General features: G+C 45.7%; 1 long non-coding RNA gene and 4 other non-coding genes across 5 annotated transcripts; 4 read left to right on the top strand and 1 right to left on the bottom strand.

Moving 5' to 3' along the window:
* The first annotated feature begins 362 nt into the window (after positions 1–362).
* On the top strand, positions 363–478 carry LOC142834545 (U5 spliceosomal RNA). Its single transcript, XR_012907628.1, has one exon. It is a non-coding gene; the product is annotated as a U5 spliceosomal RNA (small nuclear RNA).
* A 10,509-nt stretch (positions 479–10,987) lies between these two features.
* Positions 10,988–11,104, top strand: LOC142834544 (U5 spliceosomal RNA). Its single transcript, XR_012907627.1, has one exon. It is a non-coding gene; the product is annotated as a U5 spliceosomal RNA (small nuclear RNA).
* Positions 11,105–15,303: 4,199 nt separating this feature from the next.
* LOC142833806 (uncharacterized) lies at positions 15,304–19,735 on the bottom strand. The gene is made up of 3 exons (XR_012907447.1): positions 19,633–19,735; positions 16,896–17,145; positions 15,304–16,318 (listed from the first exon to the last, which is right to left on the bottom strand). It is a non-coding gene; the product is annotated as an uncharacterized LOC142833806 (long non-coding RNA).
* Positions 19,276–19,393, top strand: LOC142834548 (U5 spliceosomal RNA). The gene has a single exon (XR_012907631.1). It is a non-coding gene; the product is annotated as a U5 spliceosomal RNA (small nuclear RNA).
* Positions 19,736–21,569: 1,834 nt separating the features above from the next.
* Positions 21,570–21,685, top strand: LOC142834547 (U5 spliceosomal RNA). Its single transcript, XR_012907630.1, has one exon. It is a non-coding gene; the product is annotated as a U5 spliceosomal RNA (small nuclear RNA).
* Positions 21,686–23,626: the final 1,941 nt, after the last annotated feature.

Genomic DNA, 23,626 nt, shown 5'->3' with positions numbered 1-23,626 from the left:
AAAACCAGATTTGTATAGCGGGGCCAGGCGTTTAGAGTCCCATGAATCCGGTTTCTGCGCTGCCCCCTGGCGTCGGCCCAACATTTACTCCGGGAAAATGAAATCTCCAATTCCGGACACCCGAGGTTGGTGAACCAGTGTTATTTACATACCCACAATGCACTGCACGCAGGTTAATGCGAAATTTAAACGTGTAAGCGCTTTTATCCTCTCTTTCTCGCTTTCTTTTCTTCCTAGTGATGTGCGTTTGGGAGACGTGCGTTGGAGGAAAACAGGCGTCATCACTTACTCCGTGGAGCTAGCGGCCATCGGTTATCTAGGAGCTGGAGTCGACCGAGAAGGGTAGGCGGGTCGACGTTGATATACTCTGGTTTCTCTTCAGATCGTATAAATCTTTCGCCTTTTACTAAAGATTTCCGTGGAGAGGAACAACTCTGAGTCTTAACCTAATTTTTCGAGGTCCTGTTTCCGCAGGACTAAACAATATGTTTAAGAGAGAACTAACTGTAAAGTTTGAGTTATCTGTTTTCCCCGACTCAAATTACAGGGAAATACTTTGTGTGAACTAAACTGCATTTAACATTTTGCTATGGTTGTTCCTTATTGCTTCTCTTAGTATCTCTGAAAGGAATGTTCCTGCCCCGAGTCTTAATGTTAATGCAGTTTCGTGAAGTTCAGGGTAGGGTGTGAGGTTACTGGTGACGTCTACACGGTGGATGCCTCTGTGTGGGGAGGGAGCAGTGCTCTTGTCAGGGCCTTCTTAGCCCGCCCCAGGGGTTCTGGCTCCTCCCGTCCCTGACCCTCTTCAATCAGGAGGATGAAAAGCAAGCAAGGGAGGTTCCGACACCTAAAACTCACTACTTTCTTAGGGCTTTTATGGCACTGAAGGTGAAAAATTTCGTTCAATGACCTTCCACTTAAGAATGCGAAAATCAGAATCAAGAAAGGACTTCTCCAAAGAATTTATCTCCATTTATAACTGCTTTGAAGAGAAAAATGTCACTTTCCTCTCGGAAAGATTGCTGTTCCAGGAAATGGTGACAAAAAGGACTTATCACAACCAGCAGTTTATAGAGAGAAAATCCAATGAGTCCTGTCCCTAGGGTAGAGACAGGAGAGGCTGTACAGCGTGAGGCCAGCCTCCTGAGTGAAACCGTGAGACCTTCTCAGAACAAGAAACACAACAGAAAACAGGGCTGGTGGTTGGCTCCGTAGGTAAGGACACATGCCACCAAGCTTGCCAGCCTGAGTTCCATCCCCAGTGTCCACACGGAAGGACAGAGCTGTCTCCTACAAGTTCTTTGACCTCCACCGCAGACTGTGGAAGGGAGGTGTGCCTCAATGGTGCCTTGTTACCTAGTACTGTTAAAAAAAAAAAGTGATATATGCTTTTAATCCTAGCACTCATGAGGCAGAGGCAGGTGAGTGGATCTTTGTGAGTTTGAAGTCAAACTGGCTTGCTTAGTGAGCTCCAGGACAGCCACGGCTACACAGTGAAACCCTGTCTCAAAAATAAAAATAAAGAAAAAAAAGAATAAAAGAAAAATAAAAAGGAAAGATGCATAAAACCGTGAGTGTCTTTTACAAATAACCCACTACTTGCTGCCTAGGGACATAAAATTAAATGTATCCCTTGGTTAGGAGCACACTGATTCACTGTCACTTACTTTGTCAGGTCCATGCTGGCCAAAAGTCAGTGGACCAAAGGACCACCCTGATAATGACAACTCACCAAACCACTGATGTACTGAAGACACATGTCCTTCAAGTATTTGTACAAGGTTTAGCAGTTCATATCGGTGGCAGAATCCACCCTCCCCCAATCCCAAAGGCCCCTTCCTCAGTGCCCCCTTTCTGCCTTGTGCTGGCCTTTCCTCCATGACTATGACCCTGACACCCTCATACTAGCTGCTAAGAATGGGCAGTCAGGGGCCATGCAAAAGCTTATGCATATTTCACTGCAAACTCTGTTAAATCTGTTTGTCTGTATTAGGTATCTGTAACACCCGATTTGGCGTTACACCCTCGGTACAGTTTGCGCTCCTCTGTTCTGCCCTGTTGCCAAGCCACCATGCAATAAACCATGGCGGGGGGAACAACGCTGTGGAATTGAAAACAGCTGTTTTCTGAATCCAACTAATCCACGGGACCAGCGGTAGTGGTGGCAGGGACACCTCTCTCTACAGGCAGGGTGTTAAAGCTGGTGACTCGGAAGCCAGAAAGGCTAGAGGCCGCTCGAAGGGTCTCTCACAGCAGGGACCACTTATGAGTGGTCCAAAAGAAAAGGATAAAGAAAAATCCGGTGCCCCCTGGGCCCCCCAATCAAGTGCACTGCACAGTGTGTAGTGCTAGCCTGGGAGGACCAACCCTGGGTTGTCTGGTCACGTTTTTAGCTATGAATAAATGTCAGCAAAGGGCTCAACCATAGCCATGGACGCTGTGGTTGGGAGCTGGAAGGAGAAAACTCACCACCGAAGCTGCTGGTGTGCATAGAGGTGGGCGTTCATGCAGATAGTACACAGAGCTGTTGTAAAGAAACCTGGTTTCAGAGGCCAGGGTTCCAAGTTTTCCCAGATGGCCCACCCATGGGCTGGAGGGAATGTGGAAAGAACCTGGCCAAGTCACCAAGCGCCAATGTTATGGTAAAAGTAAAATGCTGCAGGTCCCCAAGTGTCTGAAGCAAGCAGTGGGCCCTGAGACCACAGAGGACCACAAAGGCAGCGAGTTCCAGGCAGGGAGCCCTGAGTGGCCTGTGGGCCATGAGGACCAGTAGGTCCTAGGCAGGGAACTGCATGGTGAGAGACCTTGGCGGTGCAGCCAGTCCCATGAGGAGTTATAGAAAAGTAAAATGGCAAATGACACTGTTCCTTGAGTGGGCCACCTGGGGCAGTAGATCCCAAACAGGGAGCCATGAAGCTGGTGAGAGGCTTTGGCGGGGCTGCCAATCCCTTGAGGAGCCACAGCCAAGATGGATGATAGAGCGACAGATAGGCACACCATGCAGAGTGAGGGTGGATATTTATTTAGTGGGTTATGGAGGAAAAAGGGGAAAGAGAGAAGGCAAGAAGGGAGAAGAGCAGAAAGTCAGAGAGAGAAATGAAGGAAGGAGGAGAGCAGTCACGGCAGCAGCTACCCCTTAGGGAGAGAGATGGAAAAGAAAGAAGCTCAGACTGCAAACAGAAGGAACATCTGCCGGCCTCAGTGGTGTATGTGGGGAGGGAGTGGGCAGAGCTTGTCTTTATTTTAATTTTATTGATTTTTATTTAGCTCTAATTTTTCTCTGCTCCCCTCCTTGCCTCTCCCCTCCCCTTCAACCTTCTCCCAAGGTTCCATGCTCCTAATTTACTCAAGAGATCTTGTCTTTGTCTACTTCCCATGTAGATTAGATCTTTGTATGTCTCTCTTAGGGTCCTCATTGTTGTCTAGGTTTTCTGGGATTGAAGGCTGGTTTTCTTTTCTCTGTGTTTAAAAACCACTTAAAGCCGAGCAATGGTGGCGCACGCCTTTAATCCCAGCACTCGCGAGGCATAGGCAGGCGGATCTCTGTGAGTTCGAGACCAGCCTGGTCTACAGAACTAGTTCCAGGACAGGCTCCAAAGCCACAGAGAAACCCTGTCTCGAAAAATGAAAAAACAAAAAAATAATAAAATAAAACCACTTATAAGTGAGTACATATGATAATTTTCTCTCTACTCTAAGTCTGGGTTACCTCACTCAAAATAATGTTTTCTAGCTCCATCCATTTGCCTTTAAATTCAAGATGTTATTTCTTTCTGCTGTGTAGTTCTCCATTGTGTAAATGTACCACATTTTCCTTACCCATTCTTCAGCTGAAAGGCATTTAGGTTGTTTCCAGGTTCTGGCTATGACAAACAAAGCTGCTATGAACATGGCTGAGCACATGTCCTTGTGGCACAATTGAGCATCCTTTGGATATATACCCCAAAGTGGTATTACTGGGTCTTGAGGAAAGTTGTTTCCTAATTTTCTGAGAAATTGCCACACTGACATCCAAAGGGGTTGTACCAGCTTGCATTCCCTCCAGCAATGCAGGAGTGTTCCCTTTTCCCCACAACCTCTCCAGCATAAGTTGTCATCAGTGTTTTTGATCTTGGTCATTTTTACAGGTGTAAGATGGAACCTCAGAGTTGTTTTGAGTTGCATTTCTCTGATGACTAAGGATGTTGAGCATTTCCTTAAGTGTCTCATAGCCATTTTAGATTCCTCTGTAGAGAGTTCTCTCTTTAGGTCTGTACTCCTTTTTTTTTTAATTGGATTATGTGTTCTTTTGATGTACAGTTTTTTAAGGTCTTTGTCCATTTTAGAGATCAGACCTCTGTCTGATATGGGGTTAGTAAAGATCTTTTCCCATTCTGTAGGCTGTCGTTTTGTCTTATTGACCATGTCGTTTGCTTTACAGAAGCTATTCAGTTTCAGGAGGTCCCATTTATTAATTGTTTCAGTGACTGTAATGATGGGGTTCTATTAAAAGTGGTTCCCTGTGCCAATACAATTCAAGCGTACTCTCTACTTTCTCTCCTATAAGGTTCAGTGTGGATGGTTTATGTTGAGGTCTTTGATCCATTTGTACCTGAGTTTTGTGCATGGTGATAGATATAGGTCAATTTCATTCTTCTATATGTTGATATCCAGTTATGCCAGCACCACTTGTTAAATATGCTTTCTTTTTTTCCATTTGATATTTTTTTTCTTCTTTGTCAAAAATCAGGTGTTTTAAGATGTGTGGATTGATATCCGGGTCTTCTATTCATTTCCATTGGTCCTCCTGTCTGTTCTGATGCCAATACCAGGCTGTTTTCAGTACTGTAGCTCTGTAGTAGAGTTTGAAGTCAGGGATTGTGATGCCTCCAGAAGTTGTTTTATTATACAGGATTGTTTTGGCTGTCCTGGGTTTGTTGTTTTTCCATATAAAATTGAGCACCGTTCTTTTGAGTTCTTTGAAGAATTTTTCTGGGATTTTGATGGGCATTGCGTTGAATCTGTTCTTTTTCGTCTTTAAGTTCATACAAACACATCACAGGGTCACATTGCTAAAGGGAGAAAGTAAAAGGCAAAACAAAGGATGAAAACAAATAGCAAAACACCATTAACAACAGAAAAACCTCAAACTAGGTACTTGTTACAAATACAGTAAAATAACCTGTAAGTACTAGATAAAAACAAATCCTGCTCTATCGGGTTCAATGTTGTTGTAAGACTTTAAGACAATTCTGAAGCCATTTCTGTCAATTCTGAATCCTCTCAGCCTCCCTGCCATAGTGCTTCCCCTCCTCCCCTGGAAACCAAGGACCTAACAGCTAGACTTAGTTCCTGAACAATTACCCATATACATATGTTTTGATTCAGTCCCCTGGGAAACCGGGTCAAAATGACCTCTTACCTCATCTGGTCTGGCAACAGCTCTCCAGCCAATTATTGGTAATAGCCCTTTCGAATATGCCAATCACAACCCCCCTTGCTTCTGTGGCCTGCTACTTTAAAAGTAGCCTGTGCATAGCGCTGGAGAAATGGCTCAGTGGTTAAGGACCTCTTCCAAAGGTCCTGAGTTCAATTTCCAGCCACAACCATCTGTAATAAGGTCTGGTGCCCTCTTCTGGCCTGCAGGCGTACACACAAAAGTAGCCTGTGCCTGCTATTCGAGGTCTCTCGGCTTCATGCTTTTGCATCGGCTATGGTGTGTGAGGTGTGCTAGATTCCAACATTGTGACATTCCAATTGTATTTTTAACAAAGATCTGAGAGTAAGAGTCCCACTACTCAGCTTTACATAACAGGTGGTTATGGGAACACACACCCACCGGTGGAAACTGAGAATTTGTGATAGATAGAAAACTACATTACGTGGAACTTGTGATGTAGTTAAAGAGAACAGAACATGTTAAACTTGAGCTTTCAAATCCTAAACGTAACCTGCAACAAACAGTCTGCTTTTCGGGTAGGAATGGTGGTCCCGCGTAGCCGTTGCACAGGACCTCCAAAAATTGACTTGATGATATTCAACTGATGGTAAGAAAAACAGATAATAGGGTTCTGTTGCATGTCTTTCTTATAATACTTTAATCTTAGTACAGTAACGGTAATTTCATTCTCAAATAAATTACGCAATCCTCCTGCTTCGGTCTCTTAGGAAGTACCATTATGAACAGAGTCAAGATGGAAAATCAACTCAGCGATTTTTTATTTTAAATAAAAAAAAATTACTCCTGTGCAGTGCATTGTGGGTATGTAAAAGAGGCTAAGTCACCTCCCTCAGGTCTCCGGGAAAATCTTAATTTATTTTTCCTGTGTAAAGATGTGGTCTGACCACCAGGGGGGGCAGTGCAAATTCCAGGCTTTCGGAGTGGAAATCTTATCAGCAGTCTGAATTCAATTGAACCCCGGAAGTGCAGTCAGTTGTTGAGCACTGGTGTATACTCTAGGCGCTGGATTTCACCCTCCGCATAAATCAGTAAATAAACACCTCGAAAATGAGGGTACGTTTCTTTAACACAAAGGATTGCTCATCCGAGGTCCTTGCCTTAGACACTGGACTGTGTGTCAAGCCCTGATAATGGGAAGGTCAAAGACACGGGTCAAACCCTGGAGGGGGGGGGAGGGGGCAGAACTTTCCTTACCTAAGATTTGCCCCGAACGCCATCAGAGACTAATACTACTAGACCGCTGTGGGGTTTAGTTCGCTCCTTCAGGGATGTTTGGGACATGGTTACATAAACCCTATGTTGACCTCAATCTCTCCACGTAGCTGAAAATGACTTTGAAGGCGAGATCCGTATGCCTCCTATTCGCTTGCGGTGAAGTTAGCATATGTTAGAAGAGAGTTATATTTGAAACGGAAAAACTACACCTCTACAGAAGACTGAGAAAAATTGTACAAGGACTCAGATATGTTTGCTTCCTATTCTTAGTAATACTCAAAAAATGAATATGATCTGAAGAGGCAGGGTATATAGTACTGTCTCCGCCCATTGTGTTCGGCCACCGCTAAGTCTACATAACCAATGGGTGTTTGGTGCACAACATTAGTGGTCAGTGACTTCTGCTTTCGTCTCGCATGAAGGCTCTGGGAGCCGCTTCACTACTGAGAAAACAAAAGGACGAGAAACGAAGTGAAAGCGTTTAAATGGAAACGCGGGGTTGTGAGCAATGCATTGCGTGTATGTGTGCTAGCGGTGAACCACCACCAGAGGGCAGGACGAAAACCGTGTGTACAGGCGTGTATGCACCACCCACAAAGTCTGATCTCCCACCCTTAGAGAGGGAGCGATTGACACTTGATGGCTACTGAGGGAGGGAGACTGTGCTGTGTTGCTCCTGCCCAGTAGGACTCCACATCCATACGAATTTGGGCAGCACTAATTGGACTTAGGAGGTTATTAATAAGCACGTGATAACAACAAAACAATAAGTAAAATAAAAGGACATGAGGTGGGAGAGAGTCAGGTGTAGTAAATTCGAGGAGGTTAATGGTGGATGGATATTATTTTAGGTATTTTGTTTTGGGTTTTCTTTCTCTTTTTTTCTTTCTTCCTTTCTTTCCTTCTTTCTTTCTATTATGTATATGCAGTGTTCTACCTCCATGTTTGCCTGAGGGCCAGAAGAGGGCACCAGATCTCATTACAGGTGGTTGTGCGACACCATGTGGTTGCTGGGAATTGAACTCAGGACCTCAAGAAAAGCAGCCAGTGCCCTTAACCTCTGAGCCATCTCTCCAGCCCCTTCATATTCATTGTTTTTAAAGATTTTAATTATTTATTATGTATACAACATTCTGCCTTCATGTATGCCCGTATGCCAGAAGAGGGCGCCAGATCTCATTACAGATGGTTGTGAGCCACCATGTGGTTGCTGGGAATTGAACTCAGGACCTCTGGAAGAGTAGTCAGTGCTCTTAACCACTGAGCAATCTCTCCAGCCCCCTTCATATTCATTTTTAAAGGAAAGTGAATCAGCCTGGCATGGTGCCTCATGCTGTTAATTCCAGCACTCAAGAGGCACAGGCAAGTGGATCCCTGTAATTTGAGATCAGCCTGGCCTACCTATTCAATTCTAGACACTGAGGGCTACTTACTGGAATGAACAAGAAAATGAACAATAGTTCCTGTCCTTGAGACAATTTTTCTATTTAGAACACGGGGAGGGAGGTGGGGTGGGGAGAGTACCTGGCTGTGGTGGCACACACCTTTAATCCCAGCACTCAGCATGCAGAGGCTGGCACATCTCTGAGTTTGGGAGTTCGGGGCTGGCCTGGTCTACAGAGCGAGTCCCAGGACAGCCAGGGCTACACAAAGAAACCCTGTCTCAAAATAAAATAAAAAAATAAAACCGAAAAGAATACGGGGACTTGGGGCATGATAGTTCATGCCAATAATCCTAACTCTGGGTATGAAGAAGAGAGAATCATTTCAAAGCCAACCTCAATTACCTGCAGGTTTAGGGCCAGCCTGGACTGTGCAAAACTTGTCTCGATAAACGAACAAACCAAACAACAACAACAACAAAATGCTTATGGTGTTGAACTGCAGTCTCGGCTGCCTAAATGCTGGGATTAGCATGAGCCACCATACCTGATTTTTGTCAGTAGATTATAATATGAAGACATATCAACCCTAGGATTTGTGCATTATAGGCAAGCATTCTTTCACGTTTACGGTAGTGTGGTGTGGTGTGTGTGTGTGTGTGTGTGTGTGTGTGTGTGTGTGTGTGTGATAGTGCCTAGCTGTCATTCTATCCAGGCCTTCCCAAGCCCGGTGACCTGAGCTTGCTCTCCTGAACCCATATTGTGGGAGACTGAACGCCCCAAGCTCCCACAGGTGTGCACATGCTCACACCGCACACGCAGAATAAATGAGTGAAATGTGATTAGGTTAAAACAACAACAGCAGCAGTGAGGGGGGCAGAGGGCGCTGAGATGGCTCCGTGCTGAACGCACCTGCTGGTGTGGTTGCTCCCTAGAAAACACAGGGTGGAGGATGGGACTAAGTCCTGAAAGTTGTCTTCTGAGCTCCATGTGTGGCCACACACACACACAACAACAACAACAATAATGAGTTAAATGTAAAAGAAAGAAAACAATGTCTTGTCAGTGAACATGTGCCAATGCCTCATAGTAGAAACTGTGGCCAACTGTAGTTGTAAACGTGGAGAGAAACAAGGGGAAGAACCGGTTGGGAATGGCAACTGAATTAGCTTCCAATCACAGTTTTGTTTTGTTTTTAAGAGAAAGACTCTCAAGTATCCATACACTGGACTCTAACTTATTGTGTAACTAAGGGTGACCTTTTTCTTGTTTGTTATATTTTAATTTTTTTTTTGTGACAGGTTCTTTTTTTTTCTCCCCGAGACATGGTTTCTCAATGTGATAGTCCTAGCTGTCCTGGAATCAACTCTTTTTTTATTTTTTATTTTTTAATTTTTTAAAAATACTTATTTATTTATTTATTATTTTTTGGTTTTTCGAGACAGGGTTTCTCTGTGGCTTTGGAGCCTGTCCTGGAACTAGCTCTGTGGACCAGGCTGGTCTCGAACTCACAGAGATCCACCTGCCTCTGCCTCCCGAGTGCTGGGATTAAAGGCGTGCGCCACCACCGCCCGGCAAAAAATATTTATTTATTATGTATACAATATTCTGTCTGTGTATATGCCTGCAGCCCAGAAGAGGGCACCAGACCCCATTACAGTTGGTTGAGAGCCACTATGTGGTTGCTAGGAATTGAACTCAGGACCTTTGGAAGAGCAGGCAATGCTCTTAACCTCTGAGCCATCTGTCCAGCCCCCTCAACTCTTTTTTTTAATATTTATTTATTTATTATGTATACAATATTCTGTTTGCATGTATGCCTGCAGGCCAGAAGAGGGCACCAGACCTCATTACGTATGGTTGTGAGCCACCATGTGGTTGCTGGGATTTGAAGTCAGGATCTTTGGAAGAGTAGGCAATGCTCTTTCTTAAACACTGAGCCATCTCTCCAGCCCCTGGTATCAACTCTTGTAGACTAGACTGGCCTCGAACTCACAGACATCTGCCTGCCTCTACTTCCTGAGTGCTGGGATTAAACCCTGCACCACTACTGCCCAGCTCCTTCCTTCTTCCTTCCTTCATCCCTCCCTCCCTCCCTCCCTTTTTTCTTTCCTTTTCCTGATACAGGTATCTCTGTGCAACAGTCCTGGCTGTCCTGGAACTCATTCATTAGAGCAGGCTGGTCTCGAACTCACAGAGATCACCCTGCCTCTGCTTCCCGAGTGCTGGAATTAAAGATGTGTGTCATCACCGCCCGGCTGTTTTTTTTTTTTAATTAAGAAAATGTTTAAGTTACATGTGGAGCACATGCCTGTCATTACAACGTTTAGTAGTAAGCAGGAGATCAGGAGTTCAAGATCGTCCCGGGTGATAAGGCAAGTTGCTAGCCTGGGATACACGAGACTCCCTAATGGCTGCCCCGCGTTCAGGAGGTTGAGGCAAAGAGAATTGTGTCATCTTCCCAGGCCCAACTGAGTTCAAGGCCAGCCTGGGGGACGTTCAAGACACCGTCTCAAAATTTCAAGAAGCAAAATCAAAATTCCTCCTCACGAAAAAAAGAAAAAGAACTTTTACTTGGTGTAAATTATAAAACCAGATTTGTATAGCGGGGCCAGGCGTTTAGAGTCCCATGAATCTGGTTTCTGCGCTGCCCCCTGGCGTCGGCCCAACATTTACTCCGGGAAAATGAAATCTCCGTTTCCGGACACCCGAGGTTGGTGAACCAGTGTTATTTACATACCCACAATACACTGCACGCAGGTTAGTGCGAAATTTAAACGTGTAAGCGCTTTTATCTTCTCTTTCTCGCTTTCTTTTCTTCCTAGTGATGTGCGTTTGGGAGACGTGCGTGGGAGGAAAACAGGCGTCATCACTTACTTCGTGGAGCTAGCGGCCATCGGTTATCTAGGAGCTGGAGTCGACCGAGAAGGGTAGGCGGGTCGACGTTGATATACTCTGGTTTCTCTTCAGATCGTATAAATCTTTCGCCTTTTACTAAAGATTTCCGTGGAGAGGAACAACTCTGAGTCTTAACCTAATTTTTTGAGGTCCTGTTTCACACAGGACTATCATTTGTTGCTAAGAGATAGATGTCGCTTGGTTCCTTTTCCTTTGTGCTGTGTACATTTGTCAAACCTTGTGTACTTTTAGCTTCCTAAGTTTGGTGCATTGGGTCTTTTTCTTTTACTCCTTTTTGTGTATGAGGTAGGAAATGTGCTCTGCATTTTCTCTCCTTGGCCTCTAGTTTCTTAGTAGCGTTGAGTAACCTCCTCATGCAGCGTCCTTTTCCAGAGTTGGAATTATAGGATTGACCCTTCAGGTTTTAGGAGGTCCTGTGGTTCGGGAATGCAGGATTTCACCACGTAGCTGTGGCTGTCCAGGTGCTTGCTATGTAGATCAGGCTGGCCTTGACTTCAGAGAGTTCTAGCCTCTGGCTCCCAAATGCTAGATTTAAATGCAATGGCCACCAGGAGCATGGTTTCTTTCTAACTAGTTCTGGATTCCTTCTCTAAAAGACTACAAACAAGCCGGGCGGTGGTGGCGCACACCTTTAATCCCAGCACTCGGGAGGCAGAGGCAGGCGGATATCTGTGAGTTCGAGACCAGCCTGGTCTACAAGAGCTACTTCCAGGACAGGCTCCAAAACCACAGAGAAACCCTGTCTCGAAAAACCAAAAAACAAAAAAACTACAAACAAAGCCAGGATTGGTGTGGGTGGTTCATTCCTATATTCCCATCAAGAGAACCCAACACCACTTGGATGACCAAGAACCAAAGCCTCAAATAGTCCAGAGACCTAGGGTAAAACCAAAAGACTACTGGTCAAAAGAAAAAAAGAAAAAGGAAGAGGAAGAAAAAGAAGAAACACATGGCAGGGGCTGCAGAGATGATTAAGCAATTGAAAACATGTCCTGCTCTTCTTGCCAGTTTGATTCCAGTCATCTGTAACTCCAGCATCCATCCCTCTGGCCTCCCACGGCACCTGCATACACATATCAAAATAATTACACGGGCTGGAGAGATGGCTCAGCGGTAAAGAACGCTGGCTGCTCTCCTGAGTCCAATTCCCAGCAACCACACGGTTGCTCACAACCACCATGTAATAAGATTCTGGAGTGCAGGCATACATGCAGACAGAACTCTGTATACATAATAAATAAACACACCTTTTAAAAAAATAAAAACAATACAGTAAATTATATAAACAACATCCAACACCCCTGGGACTGATGACAGGCTGTAGTCCTACCTACTCAGGAGGCTGAGACAGGAGGATTACAAAGAGTTCCAGGCTCAGTTCCAGAACAAGACCATCTCAAAAGACCAAGCCTCCTTCCAGTAACCCACCCTTCACCTAAGGGCTGAGGCAGCTGTCTCGGTGGTAGGACATTGTCATATACTGAGAAGGTATATATCTAGAGGCTGGGGAGGGATGGCTGCTCCGGCACAGGAATCTACGTTTGGATCTCAGCGCCAATGTGCAGGAGCTAGCTTGTGTCTGTCTCTAGTACTGGCGAGTTGGACAGGCAGTAGAAAAAGACAACTGGATCCCTGGAGCTTGCTAGTCAGCAACTTGTCTTAGGAGTAAACCAATGGAGGCTGAGAGGAAGGAGTTGGAGGTGGCCTCAACCCCCAGGGAGGGGTCTACCACGGAAGGGAGGAGGGCAGGTGTTGGGTCACTGGTAGGTGAGGAGAGCTTCTGCTCTGCTCACCAAGTGGACCCTGCTGTGGTCACGAACTGAGGGTGAGAGCTGGGTAGTGAAGGCACACTAGTCCACGTGAGCATGTGGCTCTGTCAGGCCTTGGCCTTCTCCCCCATTCCCTCTACCTTGCTAAAAACCATTAGACTACATTCCTAAAGCTAGCCACCAAGATCTATTCCCTTATTTGGCCACTTCCGCCTGGTGAGGCTCACTGCCCAGGTCCAGCCATGGAAGTATTAAAACCCAGCAATCAAAAGCCTCCCTTGGCTCACCTAATTAACATGTCCAATTAAAATTAAGCACCTCATCCTAACACAGGGCTTCCCCTTGTACCTTTGTAAACTGCCATTTTCCTTTGTGCAAAGGCCATCTCCTCTCTATGCAGAGGCAGTCCTTTGTCCCTCTAGGATAAATATCCCTGCCGCATTTCCCTTGGCACCTAGCTCTTCTCCCTCGTCCTCTATTAATCCCTGCCCTCTGTCCCTTTCCCTGTCCTCTGTTCCTCTAGGGCAAACAAATCTTTGTGCTGAGAAGTTGGTCTTGTGGGTCTTGACCAATACTTTTTCCTTCAGGTCGGTCTGTGGAACACTCATGACAGCAGAGGCCCTCTTTGTAGGCGAACGAGACATGCATGACAAGTAATATCCAGCCCTCAGCTAGGTTTCCTGGTTTTCTTTTATCCCTTCCCGCCTTCCTCCCTCTATTTAGGGTCTCATTTTATAGCCTTGGGTGGCCTGGAACTCACTGTGTGGAACAGGCTGGTCTCAACTTGTGTTGGTCGCTTGCCTCAGCCTCCCAGCTGCTGGGTTTACCGATGTGAACCGTCACACTCAGCTTTCTCTTTTAGATAATTTATTTATTCATTTTTGAGGCAGAATCTCTGTGTAGCCCTAGCTACTAAGCAGACCAGGTACTTGCTAAGTAGATCAAACTGGCCTAGAACTCACAGAGATCCACCTGCCTCTGTTCCCTCTGCTGTGGTTAAAGGTGTGCGCCACCAACCCAGTCCTTTTTAGATTTTTGAAACAGGATCTCATCCTGTAATTGAGATGGGTCCTCCTGAGAGCAGAGAGTAACAGTGTGAGACACCACGTGTAGCTCCAGCTTCCTGGTTTTTATGTCACTTTGCCTTCACGGGGGAGCGGGAAGGAAGGCTGGTCAGGATTGGGGTAATGACAATGGAGCCGTAATGAGGTCCATTCCAAACCCATGGTCACGCTGGTGTGGAGGTGACATCTGCACTCTCATCTAAGGAGTGCTTCCACTCTCCTCTTACCCCACGTCTTGGTTCCAGAGTCCCCCTCACTATTTCCTTTGTTCTGGGTCTCCACATTCTTCCTCAATACTGAATCTTATTCAATAGTGTCTTTCTCCTTTTTTTTCCCCCTGAGACAGGGGTTCTTTGTGTAGCCCTTGCTGTCCTGGTACTCCTTCTGTAGATCAGTCTGGCCTTGAACTCAGAGATCTGCCTGCCTCTGCCTCCAGAGTGCTGGGATTAAAGGTGTGTACAACCACCAATTTTTTTTTTTGAGAAAGAGTTTCTCTGTAGTTTTGGAGCCTGCCATGGAACTAGTTCTTGTAGACCAGGTTGGCCTCAACCTCACAGAGATCCGCCTGCCTCTGACTCAGGTGTGCACCAACTTTTTTTTTAAGTTTATTTTTTATTATATTTCTTCTTATTGTATGTGTATAGATAATCTGCCTAAATGTATGTCTATACACTAAGTGCATGCCTGGTACCTAAGGAAATCAAAAGAGGGCATAGGATCCCCTGAAACTGGGGTTACAGATTGGTTGTGAGCCATCATGTCTGAGCTGGGAATTGAACCTGGAACTTTTGAAAGAGCAGGAGCACTCTTAACTGCTGAGCCATGTGTAGGTGAGTGTGTGTGTGAGTGCGTAGGTCATGAAGGAGGTTTAAAATAGGATGTCTGAACTCTGGACCTCTGAAAGAGCAACAAGCACTTTTAATCTGTAGCCAACTTTTCAGTACCTAGTTAATTCTCAAAGAAGATGCCAAGATCCTGGGGACACTTGACTCAGATCCTGACCACCAGTAACAGTGGAGACCCTAAAGAAAGATCAGGTGTGGCACCCCATGTCTGTAATGCCAGCACTCAGGAAACAAAAGCCGCGGTACTGCTACGGTGCCATAGGGGGTAATTGCCCATCTCTGCAGTTCTCTGATTTGTCACCTGCTCCTAGAATCCAAGGTGACAGCCAGATTCCTCAGGTGCCCTTGTGCCATTAGGGTTAAGGGCAATGGCATGGTCTCAGTGCCAAAGATTTCAGACAGACACTCCCCGAGTGATTAGTGTACCTGTATCCTGAATCGAGCTGGTGGCCTAAAGCAGGGTAAACAGATTCAAGGTGAAGGCAGAGATTCTGGACCCCCCCCCCATTCCTGATTTGCAGATAGTCCAACTGAAAAGACTCCATGCCTTTTAGGAAAAGTTCTGGTATAATCCAGTTTCCAAAGAAATCCTGGGCTACATAGTGGATTCCAGGCCACCCTGGTCTACAGTGAGACCCAATTTCAAAAAAAACCAAACCAAAAAACAATAGGAAACAGTCACGCTGATGCACTTGTTCTTCCAGAGGAGCTGAGTTCAATTCCCAGCAGCCACATGGTGGCTCACAGCTGTTAATAACTCCAGTCCCAGGAGTCGGACATCCTCTTCTGGGCTCCGTGGCTTGAATGCAGGCAAAAATATCTGTTTTATCTATTTGTTTGCTTGGGCTTTTTATTATTTTTTTTTAGAGATAGGATTTCTTTTTTTTTTTAATGGATTAGATGGATAAATATTGGCACGGCCATACTAACAAAGCGGGCTACAGATTCAAAGCAATCTCTATCAAAACCTTCATACTGTCTACTAGAACTGCACAGATTTGAAACATACAAAACACTTGGAAAACACACAAAGTTGGAGGCGTTAGGTAGGCTTATGTAAAAATATAAACAACCGATAAAACAAGGTAACCTATAAAAACAAAGTAAGTATAGTACTGACGTAGAGGAAAAATAAACCAAAGTAAAAGACTACAGACAATGAGTATTATCAAATGTTCACTTATACGGCCACACGATTTTGACAAGGGTACCAAAACCAAACCGGGGGAGTGTGGGGAACAGTCTCGTGGGCCAATGACGAAGGGAGAACTGGATGAGCACGCATGTTTGGGTGTTATTCTTCACCATATACAGCAATGAACTCAGAATGAATTAAGGAGATAAAACGCCACCACTGTAATTCCTGTAAGAAAAGCTAGGAAAGCACTAATGAGATTGTATTTGCCGCTGACTCGTTGGGCGTGGCATGAAAAACACTGTGACGACATAAGTAGGCGACTGAGGCTCCGGGAACGTGGACGGTGTTTTTCAGAGGTCAGAGTTGAGAGTGAACGCAGAGCTACCGCTTAGGCTGAGGATCGGGCGGCCGGTGCGGGAGAACGTTTCCCGGGAGTCCCGCAGGGTCTCATAGATCACATTTTAATATTCTTCTCTTCTGAAACCTCTTGAGACAGCCTCTCCACAGTTCAAGTCATCCGCGGCACCACTGTCGCCCATGCCCCTGCTAATATATGGCCCGGTAACCACCACTTAAAGTGTTCAACTAGCCGGGCAGTGGTGGTGCACGCCTTTAATTCCAGCACTCGGGAGGCAGAGGCAGGCGGATCTCTGTGAGTTCGAGACCAGCCTGGTCTACAAGTGCTAGTTCCAGGAAAGGCTCCAAAACCACAGAGAAACCCTGTCTCAAAAAACCAAAAAAAATAAAGTGTTCAACTGCTTTTCCTAATCCACAGACCCAAAGCCCATAATCCTTCAAGCAAAAATATGGTCTGGCCTATCACAACAATACCCCAGGCTCTAATACCAACTTCTGCCTTTGTTAGGGTTTCTATGGCTGTTTTGTTTTTTTGGTTTTTTCGAGACAGGGTTTCTCTGTGGGTTTTTTTTTTTTTAGAGCCTGTCCTGGAACTAGCTCTTGTAGACCAGGCTGGTCTCGAACTCAGAGATCCGCCTGCCTCTGCCCCCCAAGTGCTGGGATTAAAGGCGTGCGCCACCACCACCCAGCTGGGTTTCTATGGCTGTGAAGAGACACCATGACCATGGCAACTCTTAGAAAGGAAAACCTTCAATGGGGGACTTACATTTTCTGTGGTTTAGTCCATTATTACCATAGTGGGGCATAGTGGCATGCAGGCAAACATGGTGCTGGAGCTGAGAGTCCTACATCGTGCTGGCATCAGGAAGTGAACTGAGACACTGGGCAGTATCTTGAGCATATATGAGAACTTGGTGTCTGGCTATACATTGACACACTTCTTCCAACAAGGCCATATATACTCCAACAAAGCAACGCCTCCTAATGGTACCACTCCAGTTGGCATCGCAACACCCCTATACATAAAACAAAAATAAATAAATCTTTTTTAAAATCACATTTTAATTATATTAATTAGTTTTATGTCAATTTGACACAAGCTAGAGTCATCAGAGTGAGGGGAGCCTTAGTTGAGAAACTACCTCCATAAGATCCAGCTATGCAGCATTTTCATAATTAGTGATCAATAGGAGAGGGCCCAGGCTATTTTGAGTGGGGCCATCCTTGGACAGGTGGTCCTCGGTTTGATAAGAAACCTGGCTGAACAAGCCATGGAGAGCAAGCCAGTACACAGCACCCTTTAATGGCTTCTGCATCAGCATCAGCCTCCAGTTCCGACCCTGTGTGAGTTCCCACCCACTCTGTTTTGATGATGAACTGTTACCGAATTGTTTTGGTCATGGTGTTTCATCACAGAAATAGTAACCCTCATAAAGACACTAATGTAAGCCGGGCGGTGGTGGCGCACGCCTTTAATCCCAGCACTCGGGAGGCAGAGGCAGGCAGATCTCTGTGAGTTCGAGACCAGCCTGGTCTACAAGAGCTAGTTCCAGGACAGCTTCCAAAACCACAGAGAGGGGGCTGGAGAGATGGCTCAGCGGTTAAGAGCATTGCCTGCTCTTCCAAAGGTCCTGAGTTCAATTCCCAGCAACCACATGGTGGCTCACAACCATCTGTAATAGGGTCTGGTGCTCTCTTCTGGCCTTCAGACATACACACAGAAAGAATATTGTATACATAATAAATAAATATCTATTTAAAAAAAAAACAAAACCACAGAGAAACCCTGTCTTGAAAAACAAAAACAAAACAAAACAAGAAAAACACTAATGTATAGATGATAGGTCCTCAGTACATGACTTGGGAAGGGCAGTCAGTTCACTTGAGTATCAGGAGACTTGCCTACTATTTTAAATTTTATGTGTATGAGTTTTCTGCTATCATGTATGTCTGGGTGTGTTGTTTCCCATGGAATTCATAGGTTGTAAGGATGGTTGTGAGCCACCATGTGGTTTCTGGGGACTGAACCCAGGTCCTCTACTGGAACAGCGAGTGCTCTTAACTACTGACTCATCTGTCCAGGGTTGGAGGCCCTGCTGGTCAGAGGTTGCAGTCCACCATAGCATTGCAGCCCTTCCTGGGCTAGACACAACCTGGAGGATTCCGTCCCCACAGGGTCTTCCTGCTCTCTGCCTAGCCTTATTGAAATCTGTCTCTAGGCCCCTATGCCTAACTTACCTCAAGGATGACCCTTGATGCAGTTCCCTGCAAATGCTCTTCCCTTGCTGCCCACATGGTAACTAGGTAATGTGCTCTGTCCATTTTCACAGGGCTGCGCTGCCACTAAATCAACTTTAGGACAGGAGCCTGGCACCTTATGCAAATTAGGTGATTATCCCCCAGTCTCTCTCCCCATCCTTTATATCTCCCCTCCCTCAGTGTCACTTGTCACCTCCTGAAAGGCCATTTCCCCCAAAGCTCTCGGTCATCGCTTCTGCCCCTCTGTCTTTTGTCCCTGCGGACTGGTGGCCAACAGACACCAAGGAAAAAGAGGACTTCACATCCAGGTCTGATACTCCAACTTATTTTGTTTTAAGAGACAGAATCTCACTATGTAGACCTAACTGTATGGAATTCAACATGTAGACCAGGATGGTCTCAAATTTACAGAGGTCCAAATGCCAGTGCCGTTAAGTGCTAAGATTAAAGGCATGAGCCACCATGCCAGGCTAATTCTCCTACTTTCAAAAATGAATATGAAGGAGCTGGAGAGATGGCTCAGACGTTAAGAACACTGCTGCTCTTCCAAAGGACCTGAGTTCAATTCCCAGCAACAACATAGTGACTCACAATCATCTATTATAAAATCTGGTGTCCTCTTCTGGCCTGCAGGCAAACATGGAGGTAGAACACTGTACACATATGTTTAAAAAAAAAAACCCTAACACAATATGAATCTACCATTACCTTCCTCCAACTTCTTACACCTCAACTCCTTCCTTTTGTTTTCTCAACAGTGATGCAGATTTCAGCGACTTCATGGGAGACGAAAGCAGAAGTCACTGACACTAATGTTGTGCAGCTAGCTCCCATTGGTTATGTAGGAGTTACCTGCACCCAAGGACAATGGGCGGAGGCACTGCTGCATACTCTGGCTTCTCTTCAGAGCCTATAAATCTTTCCTCTTTTACTAAAGGTTTCCGTGAAAAGGAACAGCTCTGAGTCATAGCCCAAATTTTAAAATTGAATATAAAAAAAATCAAAGTACACACCTAATCAGGCCATGTTTTCCATTTCAGAGTTTGTAGTAATAAGGAGCGGCGGCAGGGCTGCGTCCCCAAACACCCCAGCCGCCTGCCCTGCCCGGCTAGCTTATGCTCCGAAATAATTACACGGACACTATATTCTTTTAAACACTGCTTGGCCCTTAGCTCTAGCCCTTACTGGCTAATTCTGATATCCCAATCAACCCATCTCTAACAATCTGTGAGCACCGGTCTTACCGGGAAGATTCTAGCCTATATCCATCCTGGGTTGGAGCTTCAGAGCTTCATCGCGTGTGTCTGCCCAGGAGCCGGGAGCATGGCGGACGTCTACTCCCGAGAGGAGCGCTGTGGAGTCTGAGCTCACTTCCTCTTCCTCCCAGCGTTCTGTTCTGTCTACTCCTCCCACCTATCTTCTAACCAATGAGATGGGCCAAGGCAGTTCCTTTATTGCTTAGCCAATGAAATCAACAGATTGACATATGACACTCCCCCATCAAGAGTTTTTCTTTCTTCTGTTTTATATGGTGCTCCTCACCTCCTTTTTTTTTTTTTGGAGATATAATCACAGTGTATATCCCAGGTTAGCATAGACTTTCCACGTAGACCACCATGGCCTTGAATTCATGCAATACTCCTGCCCCAGCCTCTTGAGCTGCTTTTTTTTTTTTGAGACAGGGTTTCTCTGTGGTTTTTGGAGCCTGTCCTGGAACTAGCTCTTGTAGACCAGGCTGGTCTCGAACTCACAGAGATCCGCCTGCCTCTGCCTCCCGAGTGCTGGGATTAAAGGCGTGCGCCACCACCGCCCGGCCTTGAGCTGCTTTTGAGCTCCCCTGTGGCTTCCTGGTGCCTTGGAGGTAAATCTCAGGGTTACCAATTCTGCTCTTCGGGATCTGCTATTCCTGGGCTCCACGTCCCAACATTCTGTTATCTCCACTTGGACCACATCCTGTGTCCCTGGGCAAGCCCAGTGGTGCTCAGCACACTGTATACAGTGAATGCATCAAGACCATTCGCAAGTCTTTATTTATTTATTTTGCGACAGGTTCTTTGTTACACTAGCTGGCCTGGAACTTGTACAATAGGTTGGCCTCCAGTCAGAGAGATTTACCTGCCTTTGCCTCCAAGTGTTGAGATTAAATGTGTGGATCACCATACCCAGCTCTCCAATGTGTGTGGATCGTATCTGCACTGGCTGGGTTTGTCTGTCAATTGGACAAGTTAGAGTCATCAGGAGAAAGAGCCTCAGTTGAGGCGATGCCTCAATGAGATCCAGCTGTAAGGCAATTAGTCGTTTAGTGATCAACGTGGGAGGGACCCACCCATGGTGGATGGTGACATCTCTGGGCTTTGGGATCTGTAAGAAATCCGGCTGAGCAAGCCATGGGAAACAAGCCAATAAGCAGCACCCCTCCCATGGCCTCTGCATCAGCTCCTGCCTCCAGGGTCCTGCCCTGTTTGAGCTCCTGTCCTGACTTCCTACAGTGAGGAACAGCAGGGCTGAATGAAGTGTAAGCCAGATACACCCTTCCTCCCCGACTTGCTTTTTGTCACGGTGTTTTGACACAGCAATAGAAACCCTAAGACACCATCCATCCACCATTACCTCCTCGAATTTACTACACCTGACTCTCTCCCACCTCATGTCCTTTTATTTTACTTATTGTTTTGTTGTTATCACGTGCTTATTAATAACCTCCTAAGTCCAATTAGTGCTGCCCAAATTCGTATGGATGTGGAGTCCTACTGGGCAGGAGCAACACAGCACAGTCTCCCTCCCTCAGTAGCCATCAAGTGTCAATCGCTCCCTCTCTAAGGGTGGGAGATCAGACTTTGTGGGTGGTGCTTACACGCCTGTACACACGGTTTTCGTCCTGCCCTCTGGTGGTGGTTCACCGCTAGCACAGGGATAAAGGTGGCATTTTGGAAACCTGTCTCTGGACTCTACATCTTTTACATACCCACAATGCATTGCTCACAGCTCGCGCTTCCATTTAAAAACGTAAACTCTTTCACTTTGTTTCCTGTCCTTTTGTTTTCTCAGTAGTGAAGCGGCTCCCCGAGCCTTCATGCGAGACGAAAGCAGAAGTCACTGACCACTAATTTTGTGCACCGAACACCCATTGGTTATGTAGGAGTTACCTGCGTCCGAACACAATGGGCGGAACCACCGCGACATACTCTGGTTTCTCTTCAGATCGTATAAATCTTTCGCCTTTTACTAAAGATTTCCGTGGAGAGGAACAACTCTGAGTCTTGACACAATTTTTTGAGGCCCTGCCTATGCAGGGCAAATCTAAGGGTTCAAATAAAGACTTTATCATTAGTAGTATTATTCACATGTGAAAGGGCTTCTCAGTTACCAGTTCGCCAACTGGTACACTCTTATTTTCTCTGTGATTTCTTGGTGTGCCCTTAACGGCTGCTGTCTTCCATAAAAATATTTTGGGATATGTATGTTCTACTCCAGCAGGCGCAGGCCTTTTGTTCTTCCCAGTCTCCGTTTGATCGTACTAACTGGAGGCGATCAAGTTGTGTGAGATAGTGCGAGGGAGACAGATTTCTGTGAGTTCAAGGCCAGTCAAGGCTATTAGAAATACCCCTTCTCAAACGCTAAAGAAAAAAGGCAGGTTTAGAGGGCCTAAATTGTGTAATATAATTTTATAAACTCTCCTCTTTCCTTCTCGACATTCTAAAATCCCAACGAAGGAGATGGTGAGAGGGGTCAGTGGCCAAGCCGGCTTACTGCTCTTGCAGAGACCAAGTTCGGTACCCCCACCCTGTGTTTTTTTTCTGTGTGACACCTCTGGCTGATTGTATTATAGTCCAGGCTGGCCTCGAACTCACAAAGATCACACTGCTTCTGCCTGCTGAGTGCTGGGATTAAAGAAGTGCCATTGCATCCAGCTTTTTTCCCCTTCAACAGATTCCATGTGGTTGCTACAACCATTTGTATCTCCATTTCCAAGGGGACCTGATACCCTCTTCTGACCTCCATGGACGTCAGACACATGTGTTGTATATATGCAGGCAAACAGACAAAAATGAATAATCTTTAAAAATAAAGAGACTCCCAAGCCCTTGAGTACAGTCTTCTGTAGTTCACTGAATCCTTTGTGACATTTTTCTTTGAAAAGAAAATTGTTTTAGATGTGTACCTGCCTGATGTAAACATTTGTATTATGTGCATGCAGGGACCAGAATAGGTCCTGTAAGGCATAGGATCCCTGGAACTGAAGTTACAGATTGTTGTGAGCCGCTAGACGTCTTATTTCTGATTTGTATTATTGCTTTGCTGTTGAATAAAGTTTTCTTTCTATTTTGTAGAGGAAGAGAGGGAGGGAAGAAGAAAAAAAGCAAGAAGTACCTCCAAGCTACAACTCCTGTAATGTCACATGGTGGCTTTGTCCAAGGGAGGACTCCTGTAATGTCACATGGTAGATTTGTCCAAGGGAGGACTCCCGTAATGTCACATGGTAGATTTGTCCAAGGGAGGACTCCTATAATGTCACATGGTAGATTTGTCCAAGGGAGGACTCCTATAATGTCACATGGTAGATTTGTCCAAGGGAGGACTCCTGTAATGTCACATGGTAGATTTGTCCAAGGGAGGACTCCTGTAATGTCACATGGTAGATTTGTCCAAGGGAGGACTCCTATAATGTCACATGGTAGATTTGTCCAAGGGAGGACTCCTGTAATGTCACATGGTAGATTTGTCCAAGGGAGGACTCCTATAATGTCACATGGTAGATTTGTCCAAGGGAGGACTCCTGTAATGTCACATGGTAGATTTGTCCAAGGGAGGACTCCTGTAATGTCACATGGTAGATTTGTCCAAGGGAGGACTCCTGTAATGTCACATGGTAGATTTGTCCAAGGGAGGACTCCTGTAATGTCACATGGTAGATTTGTCCAAGGGAGGACTCCTGTAATGTCACATGGTGGCTTTGTCCAAGGGAGGACTCCTGTAATGTCACATGGTGGCTTTGTCCAAGGGAGGACTCCTATAATGTCACATGGTAGATTTGTCCAAGGGAGGACTCCTGTAATGTCACATGGTGGCTTTGTCCAAGGGAGGACTCCTATAATGTCACATGGTAGATTTGTCCAAGGGAGGACTCCTATAATGGACACATGGGTGGCTTCTGTGGTTAAACCCCTATTGGGTGTGTTTACCAATGCTCTTTTTCCATTTGTCCCTGTTGATTTAACCTTCTGGTGAGGTTGGTGT

Source organism: Microtus pennsylvanicus, chromosome 13 (assembly GCF_037038515.1).
Source record: "Microtus pennsylvanicus isolate mMicPen1 chromosome 13, mMicPen1.hap1, whole genome shotgun sequence".
Classification (NCBI taxonomy): Eukaryota; Metazoa; Chordata; class Mammalia; order Rodentia; family Cricetidae; genus Microtus; species Microtus pennsylvanicus.
Note: the sequence above shows the minus strand (reverse complement) of the source record. Positions and strands in the feature narration are given on the sequence as shown.